Raw genomic sequence first — 14441 nt, forward strand, 5'->3', positions numbered from 1 at the left:
TTAGTCAGAAAAGAAAGAACAGGTTATCAGGCGATAGAAAGAGGGTCGAGGTTAAGCATTTGGTGCTGAAGGAATATAGCTTGTGCACAGGACTGATTGTAAAAATTCAGAAATGGATAGCACAGTACTACCTGATTGTAGTGCAGTAATATAAGTACACTGTAAGAAGCTGAATGTGAGTATGGTTGAGAGCTAAGGGCTGGGGACACATATGAAGCCAGAAGGAAATACAGAGAATAAAGACTGAGATGGTGTGACTTAGGAATGCCTAGAGAACAATGGTGATTAAATGTACAAATATAAAAATGTTTTTGCATGAGGGAGAACAAATGAATGTCAGCATTGCAAGGTGCTGAGAAATGGATGTTATATAGAAAAAGATACAGTCAATGCAAGCTAGGATCTATACTCAATAGTAGCATTGTAATATGCTTCCTTCTGAAGGTAACAAAGGCATTGTGCCAAAAGTAAATGTCAAGAAGCGGAGAGCATGGGGGGGATTCTATGTAAGGAAAAGGAAATGTCTTTATATAGATTATAGTGGCAAAGGCATGTCTGTTTACTCAGGTTGGACTGTATGATGTTCAAATAAAATTGTTTTAAAAATGAACAAAGAGAAACAAATGCTACAGAAAATGTGGAGAAAGAGATGTACCTATTCACTGTTGGTAGAGAAGCTGAGAGGTGTAGCTCCTCTGGAGAGCAGTCATTCCACAGAAACCTAAGGTGGGGTTGCCATCTGATCTTGCAACCCTGTGGCTAAGTATATACCTGGAGGAACAGAGAGTGGGGACATGAATAGACCCTTGCATACTGGTGTTTGCAATTCGCAAAGTTCAAAATTCACAATAGATGGAAATAGCCTAAAGTATACACCAACTGAAGAATGGAAGGGGAAAGTGAGGTGTTGACATACAACACACTACTGAGAGGCTGCTAGAAGGAATGAAGCTGTGACACTACAACTAGGTGAATGAACCTTGAAGACAGTATGTTGAATAAAATGTCAGAAACAAGTAAACACATATCATGTCTCACTTGTGGATTAACTATTATAACAAATTTAGAGAATTGAAGTTGAGAACATTATCAAGTTGGGGCTTACTGTAAGGGTTCCTAAATTGTAAGCTCTTACATCAGTGTGCTGGTTTGAAAGGATGTATGTACCCTAGAAAAGCCATGTTTTAATCCTAATCCCATTTTGTGAAGGCAGCCATTTCTTCTGATCCCTATTCAATATTGTATGTTTGAAACTGTAATTAGATCATCTCCCTGAATATGTAATTTAGTCAAGAGTGGTCGTTAAGCTGGATTAGGTGGAGGTGTGTCTCCACCCATTTGGGTGGGTCTTGATTAGTTTACTGGAATCCTATAAAAGAGGAAACATTTTGGAGAACACGAGAGATTCTGAGAGCGCAGAGAATGACATAGCCACAAGAAGTAGAGAGTCCACCAGCCAGCGACCTTTGGAGATGAAGAAGGAAAATGCCTCTCCAGGGAGCTTCATGAAACAGGAAGCCAGGAGAGAAAGCGAGCAGATGATGCTGTGTTTTCCATGTGCCTTTCCAGATGAGAGAGACTCCCTGACTGTTTGCTATGTACTGTCTCACTAGAGAGAGAAACTCTGAACTTCATCGGCCTTCTTGAACCAAGATATCTTTCCCCGGATGCCTTAGAGTGGACATTTCTATAGACTTGTTTTAATTGGGACATTTTTCTTGGTCTTAGAACTGTAAACTTGCAACTTATTAAATTCCCTTTAAATACCATTCCATTTCTGGTATATTGCTGGTATATCCGGCAGTTAGCAAACTAGAATAATCAGTAATATATATTTAGGAGTTGTAACTGATATTTCTGTATTCTCAGATACTGACCTGTTTGTATATAACCTAGTCATTCCCTGAAACATCAGCCATTTATGTGACTCCTGAGACTCAGATTTAGAACATTGAAGCATCAGCACTACCCCATTCTGCAGCTGTTTAAAAAAAACAGTGATCAGACTTCATCTAGAGATAAGAATGAAGCCGATCTGGATAGGACTAAGGTAAAGCCGCATAGTGGGTAAAGGATGATATGGCCCATATTTTCAAACTCCAACCTCTGTGAGACCAAAGGGAGAGATGTTTATTTGGTACAAAATTTATATTTAGGTAGCACGTCTAATTTAACATGTGTGGTCAGTTTACTTCAGTACCATAAGTGCATGGAGTCTTGAATAGGATGTGAGATCTTGTTGGTTTGTACAGGTTAATGTGATCCCCCAATATATCCCAGAGTAATTTGGGCAGAGAATAAAAAAGTATTTACAAAGTCCCCTTGGCGGACTGGGAAGAAAGAAGGAAATATTCAACTTCCCCATCTGGGGAATTCCTGATATTCCTGTAAGCAATGGGGACAACCATTTCAATCGACTGAGCCCTCAGCCTTGGACCCCACCCTTATGAAACTTATTCCTGCAAAGACGTTAAACCTGCTTGTAATTATGCCTAAAACTCACCCCCCAGAGAACCTCTTTTATTGCCCAGCTGTGGCCTCTCTCTCTAAGCCAATTTGGCAAGTGGACTCACTGCCCTTCTCTCTCCCTCCCCCCATGGGACATGACTCCCATGAGTATAAATCTCCCTGACATGGGGGTCCTGACTACCAGGAATGAGCCAGGACCTGGCATTATGGGAATGAGAAAGCCTTGACCAAAAGGGAGAAGAGAAATAAGAAAAAATAAAATCTCAGTGGCTTAGAGTTTTCAAATAGAGTTGAAAGGTTATCCTGGAGGTCATTTTTATGCATTATATAGATATCCCTTTTTAGTTTATGGTGTAATGGAGTGGCTAGAAGGAAGTACCTGAAAGTTTTGAACTGTGTTCCAGTAGCCTTGATACTTTTTTTAAATTAAAAAATTTTTTTTTAAAACATAACAACATACAAACATGAACATTCTTACCATATGATCATTCCATTCTTGGTATATAATGAATAACTCACAATATCATCACATAGTTGTATATCATCATCATGATCATTTCTTAGAACATTTGCGTCAATTCAGAAAAAGAAAAAAATCATACATACCATACCCCTTACCCCTCCCTTTCATTGATCACTAGCATTTCAATGTACTAAATTTATTTTAACATTTGTTCCCCCATTAATTATTTATTTTTAATCCATATGTTTTACTCATCTGTGTATAAGGTAAATAAAAGGAGCATCAGACACATGATTTTCACAGTCACACAGTCATATTGCGAAAGCTATATCATTATACAATCCTCTTCAAGAAACATGGCTACTAGAACACAGCTCTACATTTTCAGCCACTTCCTCCAGCCTCTCCTTTATACCTTAAATAAAAAGGTGATTTCTATATAATGCATAAGAATAACCTCCAGGATAACCTCTTGACTCTGAAATCTCTCAGCCACTGACATTTTATTTTGCCTCATTTCTCTCTTCCCCCTTTTGGTCAAGAAGGTTTTCTCAATCCCTTGAGGCTGAGTCCCAGCTCATTCTAGGGTTTCTATCCCACATTGCTAGGAAGGTTTACACCCTTGGGAGTCATGTTGCACATAGAGAGGAGGAGGGCAATGAGTCCACCTGCTGTGTTGGCTGAGAGAGAGAGGCCACATCTGAGCAACAAAAGAACTTCTCTGGGGATGACTCTTAGGCCTAATTTTAAGTTGTAGCCTTGATTATTGAAGACATTTATATAACTATATAGCTTTTACAGTGTGACTATGTGATTGTGAAAACCTTGTGGCTGACAAGGTGATCCACACCCCCTACATCCCACACACTCGCACAGCCCTGGCAATCTGCCTCCTGCTGTACCTTGCCTCCATGTCCCCCATGCTGTGACCTGCACTTAGGGGTCTACTCAAGCCACACATAGCCCCCACACCACCCCACTCACATCCCCATGCCCTGTACCATGCTCCTGGGCACCAGCATAGTGCCCCCAACCTATGCCTAAACCTATGCTGTGCCCCTTGCCTGCCCTGCAAATACAAAACCTTAGACTACTGAGGGAAATCAACTTCCTGTACTTGAAAGTAACCCTATCAAGATTATTAAATGCCTCAATGGCAACAGCAAATCACAAAGCATACGAAGATGCAGACAGTTATAGCCCAGCCTAATGATGAAATTAAAACATCAGAGGAGACACAGACTTGGGAACAACTAATCAAAGCTGTTCATACAACTCTACTAAATAAATTCAGTGGATTGGCTAATGACAAAAAGGATAACAAGAAGATGCTAGAAGAGCATAAAGAATAATTTGAAAGAATAAATAGAAAAATAGCAGATATACCAGAGATGAAAGATACTGTACACCAAGTCAAAAATATACTGGAGGAGGGTGCACGGGTAGTTCAATGGTTAGAATGCCTGCCTTTCATGTGGGAGACCCGGGTTTGATTCCTAAACCATGCACCCCCCCCAAAAAAAATTATGTATATATATACTAAAGACACAACAGCAGATTTGAAGAGGCAGATGAAAGAATAAGTGAACTAGAGGGCAGGAGAACTGATTTCATACACACAAAAGAACAAATGGCAAAAAATTTGGAAGATTTGAATTGGATGTCAGGGAAATGATAGACAACATGAAGTGCACAAATATGAGAATCATTGGTTTCCCAAATGGAGGAGAATAAAGGGCTAGGAAGATTAGCTGAGGAGATAATGGGGGAAAACTTCCCAACCATTATAAAAGGCATAAATAACGAACCCAAAATAGAGTAAGTCCCAATAGGCCTATTCCAAGATGCATACTAATCTGTCAGTGTTGAAGTGAAGCAGAAAATTCTGAAAGTGGCAAGAGAAAAGTGATCTACATAAGACTGAGTTTGGACTGCTCGACAGGTATCAGGGAGGCAAGAAAGTAATGGTATGATATATTTAAGATCCTGAAAGAGAAAGACTTCCAGCCAAGAATTCTGTACTCAGTTAAATTGTCCACTCAAAAGTGAGGGAGAACTCTTGTGAAGATTACGTAGTTAGCATAGAAGCTTAGACTACCTATAGGCATGCTTAAGAGTTCTGGAGGACCTCTGTTGTTGCTCAGAAGTGGCCGCAGTCTCTTTAAGCCCAGCTCTGCAAGTGAAATCATTGCTTCCCCCCTACATGGGACATGGCATCCAGGGGTGAAAGTCTCCCTGGCGACGTGGGAGAGGACTCCCAGGGATGAATCCAGACCTGGCACCATGGATTCAACTATTACAACCTGACCAAATGGGGGGAAAGAAGTGTAATTAATACAATATCAGTGGCAAAGAGAGTTCAAATAGAGTTGAGAGACTACTCTGGAGATTGCTCTTGTGCAAGCTTCAGGTAGACCTTGCTACCTATCATAACCTACCTACCCCCAACCAGGACCATTCCAGCCAATCCTAAAGAACACCTAGGATTTATAAGATTCCACAAGGGTTCCAGGCACTAGAGTAACTTGGCAGAAACCTACAACCTCCAGATGGGTCCCTGATCCAGATAAGTCCTGATACCTAGCCCAGCCTCTCCGCAACATCAAACAGTTCCATCTCCCTACCCCATATCAGTGACAGACCCTTCCAATATCAAATATTTAGAATGGCCATGGTCCTAAAAACCATAATGAAAGGTATGGGAAGATCAAAGGTGATAGTGGAATTATACATAGAAGATAGGACTTAACAAATGAATATGAATGCTGAATCATTAAATTGATATCTCTTTTAGTCTCCAGTATTTTAGAGCAGCTAGAAGTAAAAACCTGAAATTGTGAAATTGTAACCCATGTCAAAGTCTGAAATATGTTCTACAACTAATTGTGGTGCTGTGCTTTGCAATTTATAGCTTTTATGTATAGATGTTATTGTTCACAAAAAAAGAAGGAAAAAAAGTCGATTGTTTATGATAAAAAAGTATTTAAGCCCTCTAGCCTCCTATATTCTAGAGCAGCTAGAAGGAAAAATCTGAGAGGATCCTATGGTAGTCCCTAACAAACTCTGGGATCTGTCCTGTAATGACTTTTTGAAGAGTGCTCTGAAAACTATTGCTTTTTTATTTCTTTGCTTTGTGTATATGTTATACTATACAATAAAAAAAAGTTAAAAAGTGAGGGAGAGGAACATTTTTATAATGGAACTATTGACATAGTCCATCATTTACAAGAAGGGTTCTACTTTAGCATTTTGATAGCCTAAAATAATTAGATATATGTATTTTCAGGGTCATGTTAAAATTCTGTAGTATGCTTTTGATTTAGAATTCCTTCAGGATATTAAAATCTTTTCATGTTATAACCTAAAAGGTGAAGTGAATGTAATTAGGCTAATGTGAATTTTTTTCACACAAAATAATTTTGTTCTAATTACCCTAAAGGTTATAATTGCTCTATCATTGAATGAAATAGCTACATGATAGTTTTCCAAATTTGTTATTTTTTATCAGATAAATAGATACCCCTATTCACCCCACCACTCCCTCTATCACTGACATAATCTTTTTTCTCTTTATTATTGTGTTCCGGTGATTTTTTTAAGTAAAATTTTATGCTGGGTTGAGAAGGTATTCATGTTGTAAAGAAATTTGTTTTGCAGTGATTGAAGTAACATTTATTTGTTGACACAACAGACATTTATTAATCATCTTCTATGGGCCATTGAGAATGAAACCCTTTGGGAAATTAGAAGCTCACAATTTAGATTAAATAATTTTGTTTATGATTTGGGGTTAATTTCCTTGACAAATTTTAAAAATTACAGTCATGTATACCAAATATTTCTCTTACAGAGTAAGGAGGGATCATTAGATTTTATACTAGTTTTGGGGGTGTTTGTTTTAGGATTAAAAAAAAACATGGACTAAGATTCCTAATTAAGCAATATGTTTAATGTTTGGGTGTCTATAAGGATGTATTCCTTTACTAGGTGTCAGAACCTATGCTTTCTTTCCCCATTTCTAACACTGACTGACCTCGGGCAAAACGATTCACTTCTCAGCCTTTTAAATTGTGTTGATTGTGCTAAATAACATTTTAGGCAATTGTTCCAAAGTTTGAGGCTCAGCTAAATATTCAGTAGTCCACAAAGAAAAAAAAAGGACTGTTATCAACTCTAATTTTTATTATAAGGGTACTGTTAGATCGAGGGAATAAAGGAGGACTCTATGGCTGGAATCATGACGTCACTTCAGAATGGGAGGTAGACCGTTAAAACCAAGGCTTTTATGCAGCAGACCTCTATTCGCTCATTGCTCAACAGACATCTGACCACCTGCTGCTCAACCCCCTTGCATAATCCTTTGCTTAATGTGCTGCCCCTTTCATGTCATCACCTGACCCCTGCCCTTAAAAACTGCACGCGCCAAAGCCCGTGCGCGTGGACTCACCTCACTCCATCTTGGGTTCGGTGAGCTCTGCCCGGGAGCGCAGCCAATAAAGCACGCTCACTTAAAATCATTTCATCTACTTTCCTTTCTCTCAGATACCTCATTTCTTAAAACCTTTCAGGCACTCCAATTTCTGTGATATTAAAGTCTTTTGTTTTATTATGTGATGTTGATAGTAGTTATTAGTTGCTTTAAATATCCTTACTTGGCAAAATAAAAGTTGGAGCCCTAAAAAAAAAGTGAGGGAGAGACTAAAATTTTCCCAGACACACAAAGGTTGAGAGTATTTTTCAAGAGGAGACCAGCCAGCCCTACCAGAAATACTAAAGGGAGTTCTGTTGGCTGAAAAAAAAAAAAAAAAGGTAGGAGAGGTAGATCTGGAGGAGGACACAGAATTGAAGAATACATGTAAGGGTAACTCAAAACAAAAGAGAAAAAGGGAAAAGAATATATAGGTCTGACAAATAAAATCCAAAGAATAAGATGGTAGTTCAATGCCTTTACAATAGTAACTTTGAATGTTAACAGACTGAATTCAACAATTAAATGATACAGATTGGCAGAATGGATTAAAAAATATGATCCATCTATATTCTGCTTACTAGAGACTTGTTTTAAACCCAAGGATAAAAAATAGATTGAAAGTGAAAGGATGGGAAAAGATGTTCCATGCGAGCTGTAGCCAAAAGGAAGCAACTATACTAATATAAAACAAAGTAGGCCTTACATTTAAAGAAATAATAAACGACAAAGAAGGACACTATATATTAATAAAAGGGACAGTTCACCAAGAAGAAATAATAATCAGGTTTATGCTCCCCATCAAGGAGCTCCAGAGTACATGAGGCAAACATTTGCAAAACTGAAGGGAGCAATAGACATTTCAATAGTAATAGTGGGCAGCTTCAATACACCACTCCCTTCTATAGATAAAACAATCAGAGGATCAGCAAGGAACTAGAGAACTTAACTGATAAAATGAATTAGATTTAACAGATGTATATAGATCGTTACATTCCAGAACACCAGAATATGCATTCTTCTCTAGTGCTTATGGAACATTCTCCAGGATAGATCGTATGCTGGGGCACCAAAAAAAGGTCTTTATAAGTTTAAAAAGATTGAAATTATTCCAAGCACTTCCTCTGATTACAATGGAATTAAACTGAAAGTCAGTAACCACCAAAAGACCAGAACTTTTTTTTTATTATGTATTTTTTTTTGCATGAGCAGGCACCAGGAATCGAACCCAGGTCTCCGGCATGGCAGGCGAGAACTCTGCTGCTGAGCCACCGTGGCCTGCCCAAGACCAAAACTTTTACAAATATACGGAAATTAAATAATGCACTCTTAAACAACTAGTGAGTCAAAAAGACATTGGTAGAGAAATCAGTAACTATCTGGAGATGAATGAAAATGAGAATTTAACAAATCAGCACTTATGGGATGTGGCAAATATAGTGCTGAGAGGAAATTTTATTGCCTTAAATGCCCATATTAAAAAATAAGAGCAAAAATTGAGTGTAGGAGTCAAGGGTTAAAACAAGACCTGCAGAATTTGTTAGGAGCAGCTGGTGTCAGGGTGGTGGCCGGAAATTGAGGAGATTGTTATCTGCTTAATTGGAGGACAGTCTGAGAGGAAGAGAATGTTTGTTTTTTCTTAACCCCCAAGGTCTTGTTAGCTATCTCTTGTATATAGGTAGTAATATACTGAAAAGTAGGCACTCTGTTTTATCATGAAATGTATGCATGTTTTTAGTCACATAAACCCTGCAGTATATAAGCAGGAACTAGTTAAGAATAAAGTCTGTCTGTTGTCTTTATTGCTAAGCTTCAGACTCCCTGATCCCGTCTTTCTTTCTTTCTTTTTCTTTCTTCCCTCCCCTTCCTCTTTCTTTCTTTCTTACTTATTCCTTAATATTGTTAGAGCTCCGTTTCATAGGAAGCAACATCTGGCGCCCAATGTGGGGCTCGAAGAAGAAGAAGACTCTGAAACAATATTAAGGAACCAAGGAAAAGCCTCTGTTAGAGGGACATTTGTCCAGCCCACCACCCGCTGACTTGTATCATGCCCTGCATTGGTATAATCACATCAAATCTTATGAAAAGGAAAAAGCCAGCCTGCCAGGAGTGAAAAAAGCTTTGGGCAAGTATGGACCCACTAATATGGAAGACACCACAGGAAGTGCAGACACAAATAGTAAAGATGATGATGACATTGACTTTTTCGATCCGATGATGATCAGGAGGATGATGTTGTGAAAGTAAGTACAATTAGCAAAAGCACTGTTTACTTTAAATTTTTTAAACATTTATGATAATTCATCACAGACTCCTGCAGAACAACATTTTAGTAATTTGGAAAAGAAAAATGATACAACTCAAACAGAACTGCAGCAGCAGCCAATCTATTGGAAAGATGTTAAAGATGAGTTATGGAAACCAGACATAATAAAGGTGTGGGGTAGGGGATTTGCTCTTGTCATTGCAGATGATGGAACCTCGGTTTGGATTCCCTCGAAGAGAATACAACCCAGACAGGTCGACCCACATGAAAATAACTAAATGGGTAATGTATATTATAGGACATATAACTTTAATTGCTGAAGGACAGGGACATAATTATACTTATTGGGCTTATATTCCTAACCCACCTTTGCTGCAGGCCCTAACATGGGCAGATCCAACTTCACCAAAATATCTGAATACTAGTTTAGGATTCCCAGGTCCAGTAGATTCAAGACTTCCAAAACTACTTAAAGAAGAAAAATGATATAGAGACAGCATTGGTTCATATTGGAGATCAAAGGTATAATTTAAATTTTTTATGAAGTTTAAAATGTGACTGGAATGAGAGCAATTTTTGTATTACCCCTTTAAGATATAATCATTCTGAAACAGAATGGGAAAAGATAAAAAGGCATCTTTTGGGGCATTCAGATAGTTTAAGTCTCGATATTTTAAAATTACAAAAGTGGGTATTAGAAATATCTCAAAGTAATTTACATAAAACTAACGGAGATGATGTTATACAATCACTTACCCAAGAGCTAAAAAAATCTTAATCCTGTTTACTGGTGGAAATCACATCATTTTTTGACTACTATAGGCTTAGGTTTGCGGCTGTTTATACTCTTTCTCTTCCTCCTCAGCTGTGTCAAACAACAAATGTTCAAAGTAGCAAGCCGCGCCACTAGCAGAGCCATGCTAACACTGATTCTGGCGAAAGCCCTTGGCTCCCTCCCGAATCGAAGTCAGAGAGCTTGACTGGTAGCCAATGATGGGTAAGACCCTTCCTTCAGAGCTTAAGGGCAACCTAAAACAGGCACAGTCACCTCGGCTAATAAAATAAAAAGGGGGAAATGTAGGAGCCAAGGGTTAAAACAAGACCTGCAGAATTTGTTGGGAGCAGCTGGTGTCAGGGTGGTGGCAGGAAACTGAGGAGATTGTTATCTGCCTAATTGGAGGACAGCCTGAGAGGGAGAGAATGTTTTTTCTTAAACCCCAAGGTCTTGTTAGCTATCTCTTGTATGCAGGGAGTAGTATACTGAAAAGTAGGCACTCTGTTTTATCACAAAATGTATGCATGCTTTTAGTCACGTAAACCCTGTAGTATATAAGCAGGAACTGGTTAAGAATAAAGTGTGTCTGTTTTCTTTATTGCTAAGCTTCAGATTCCCGATCCCATCTGTCTTTCTTTCTTTCTTACTTTCTCATCATTCCTTAATATCGTTCGAGCTCCATTTCATAGGAAGAAACAATTGAGGACTTAACTGCTCATCTGGAGGAAGTAGAGAAAGAATAGCAAACTAATACCAAAGCAGTTAGTAGAAGAGGAGTAACAAAGATTAAATAAGCAGAAAAAAATGAATCAGGGTACAAAAGAACAATAGAATCAGTAAAACCCAAAGTTCATTATTTGAGAAAATCAATAAAATCAATGGATTCTTAGCTAGGCTGACACATTATAAAAAGAGAGAGGATGCAAAGAAACAAAATCAGAAATGAGAGGGGGTTCATTACCACAGATCCTGAAAAAAACTCATAAGAGGATACTATGAACAACTATAAGCCAACAACTGCATTAAGTTGGCAAATTCATAGAAACACATGAGCAAACTATACTGACTCAAGAAGAAATAAAAGATCTCAACAAACCAGTCAGAAGTAAAGAGATTTAATCAGTCATAAAAAATCTCCCTACCAAAAAAAAAAAAAAAAGCCCAGGTGTATTAGTTAGGGTTCTCTAGAGAAACAGAATCAACAGGGAACACTTGCAAATATAAAATTTATGAAAGTGTCTCACGTGACCGTAGGAATGCAGAGTCCAAAATCCACAGGGCAGGCTGCGAAGCCGATGACTCCAATGGATGGCCTGGATGAACTCCACAGGAGAGGCTCACCAGCCAAAGCAGGAATGCAACCTGTCTCCTCTGAGTCCTCCTTAAAAGGCTTCCCATGATTGGATTTAGCATCACTAATTGCAGAAGACACTCCCCTTTGGCTGATTACAAATGGAATCAGCTGTGGATGTAGCTGATGTGATCATGACCTAATCCTATGAAATGTCCTCATTGCAACAGACAGGACAGCGCTTGCCCAATCAGATGAACAGGTACCACAACTTGGCCAAGTTGACACCTGTCCCTAACCATGACAGTCCACCCCTTGTCAACTTGGCACACACACACACACACACACACACACATATCACCTTAGACCATACTTAATTTCCAAATGAAAACAAATAAGTACACATTTTTCTTTTACCTGACAATACTCAACTGTCCAGCATATAACTGGAAACACATTAAATCTCTCCAGAATAGGGTGCAAACCCTTGGGCAACATTCATTCTTAAACTTGATATCTTACAACTTAAATAGTATAACACAAACAAAACAGCATTACAGTCCTCGTTTCTGTAACTGATCACGTGGTCAAAGTTCATATTTATCACTGCCTTCTTCCACTACCCATTCCATGTTTCCTTTCCCCTCAGCAAGCACTTCAGCTGACCGTGGTTCTGTGCCTGGTGGGGTGACCCAAACCTTCATTCCTGAAGTCTCAGAGCCATTAGTGGTCCTGCCTGGATTGTGTGGTTGCAGTTTTCCATTGATTTTAATCACAGGGCATGGTAGTACTAATAGACGCCCCAGGGGATCTCCTATATTCCAAGAAAACTCTTCTTTACCTCCATTATGTAGTTGCAGTCCTACTTCCTTCTGATAGTCAGGGTCAATTACCCCAGACAATAATGTAATCCCCTTCTTGGTGTGTTGATCCAGAGGCATAAGTAGCCCAAAGTGGCCAGGTGGCAATCTTAACTTCCAGTTCAGTGGTATCACTGTTGTTTCTCCTGGAGAAAGCACACCCCGTTTTGGAACTAAAACCTATAGACCAGCAGAACTCAGGGTAGCAGGGACAGGAAGCAGAAATTTTCCTAGTGGATCACTAGGAGTAATAGTGAGTGGCACCACACCCATTTCCACCCCTTGGTTCCTGGACCCATGGATCCTGGCTATGGGAGAAACAGCACCATACAGCGGACGCTGATTCAGAGCATACACAGCTTCCTGGAGAACATTACCCCAGCCTTTCAAGTTTTTGCCACCTAGTTGGCACCGTAATTGAGTTTTCAAAAGGCCATTCCACCGTTCTATCAATCCAGCTGCTTCTGGATGATGGGGAACATGGTAAGACCAGAGAATTCCATGAGCATGTGCCCATTCCCACACTTCATTTGCTGTGAAGTGTGTTCCTTGATCCGAAGCAATGCTATGTGGAATACCATGACGATGGATAAGGCATTCTGTAAGCCCACGAATAGTAGTTTTGGCAGAAGCACTGCGTGCAGGGAAAGCAAACCCATATCCAGAGTATGTGTCTATTCCAGTTAGAACAAATCGCTGTCCCTTCCATGAAGGGAGTGGTCCAATGTAATCAACCTGCCACCATGTAGCTGGCTGGTCACCTCGGGGAATGGTGCCATATCGGGGGCTGAGTGTGGGTCTCTGCTGCTGGCAGATTGGGCACTCAGCAGTGGCTGTAGCCAGGTCAGCCTTGGTGAGTGGAAGTCCATGTTGCTGAGCCCATGCATAACCTCCATCCCTACCACCATGACCACTTTGTTCATGAGCCCACTGAGCAATACAGGAGTTGCTGGGAAAACAGGCTGACTGGTATCCATAGAACAGGTCATCTTATCCACTTGATTATTAAAATCTTCCTCTGCTGAAGTCACCCTCTGGTGTGCATTCACATGGGACACAAATATCTTCATGTTTTTAGCCCACTCAGAAAGGTCTATCCACATCCTTCTTCCCCAGACCTCTTTGTCACCAATTTTCCAATTATGGTCTTTCCAAGTCCCTGACCATCCAGCCAAACCATTAGCAACAGCCCATGAGTCAGTATACAAATGCACCTCTGGCCAGTTTTCCTTCCAAGCAAAATGAACAACCAGGTGCACTGCTCGAAGTTCTGCCCACTGGGAGGATTTCCCCTCACCACTGTCCTTCAAGGACACCCCAGAAAGGGGTTGTAATGCTGCAGCTGTCCACTTTCACGTGGTACCTGCATATCGTGCTGAACCATCTGTAAACCAGGCCCGAGTTTTCTCTTCCTCAGTCAATTCACTGTAAGGAACTCCCCAAGAGGCCATAGCTCTGGTCTGGGAAAGAGAAGGTAATGTGGCAGCAGGAGTGGAAACCATGGGCATTTGTGCCACTTCTTCATGTAACTTACTTGTGCCTTCAGGACCTGCTCTGGCTCTATCTCGTATATACCATTTCCACTTTACAATAGAGTGCTGCTGTGCACGCCCAACTTTATGGCTTGGTGGGTCAGACAACACCCAACTCATGATAGGCAACTCAGGTCTCATGGTAACTTGGTGGCCCATGGTTAAGCGTTCAGTCTCTACTAAGGCCCAGTAGCAGGACAAAAGCTGTTTCTCAAAAGGAGAGTAGTTTTCTGCAGCAGATGGTAAGGCTTTGCTCCAAAATCCTAAGGGTCTGCGTTGTGATTCTCCTACTGGGGCCTGCCAAAGGCTCCAGACAG

At 40.0% G+C, this 14441-nt stretch overlaps 1 long non-coding RNA gene across 2 annotated transcripts in view; it reads left to right on the forward strand.

Annotated features, from left to right (window-relative positions):
- LOC143646878 (uncharacterized) overlaps window positions 1-14441 on the forward strand; it is an 82883-nt gene that overhangs the window by 18282 nt on the left and 50160 nt on the right. For both annotated transcript variants that reach the window (XR_013157697.1, XR_013157698.1), the window contains exon 2: window positions 9307-10663. This is a non-coding gene — a long non-coding RNA (uncharacterized LOC143646878). The remainder of the gene's footprint in view (window positions 1-9306; window positions 10664-14441) is intronic.

Source organism: Tamandua tetradactyla, chromosome 9, assembly GCF_023851605.1.
Source record: "Tamandua tetradactyla isolate mTamTet1 chromosome 9, mTamTet1.pri, whole genome shotgun sequence".
NCBI lineage: Eukaryota > Metazoa > Chordata > Mammalia > Pilosa > Myrmecophagidae > Tamandua > Tamandua tetradactyla.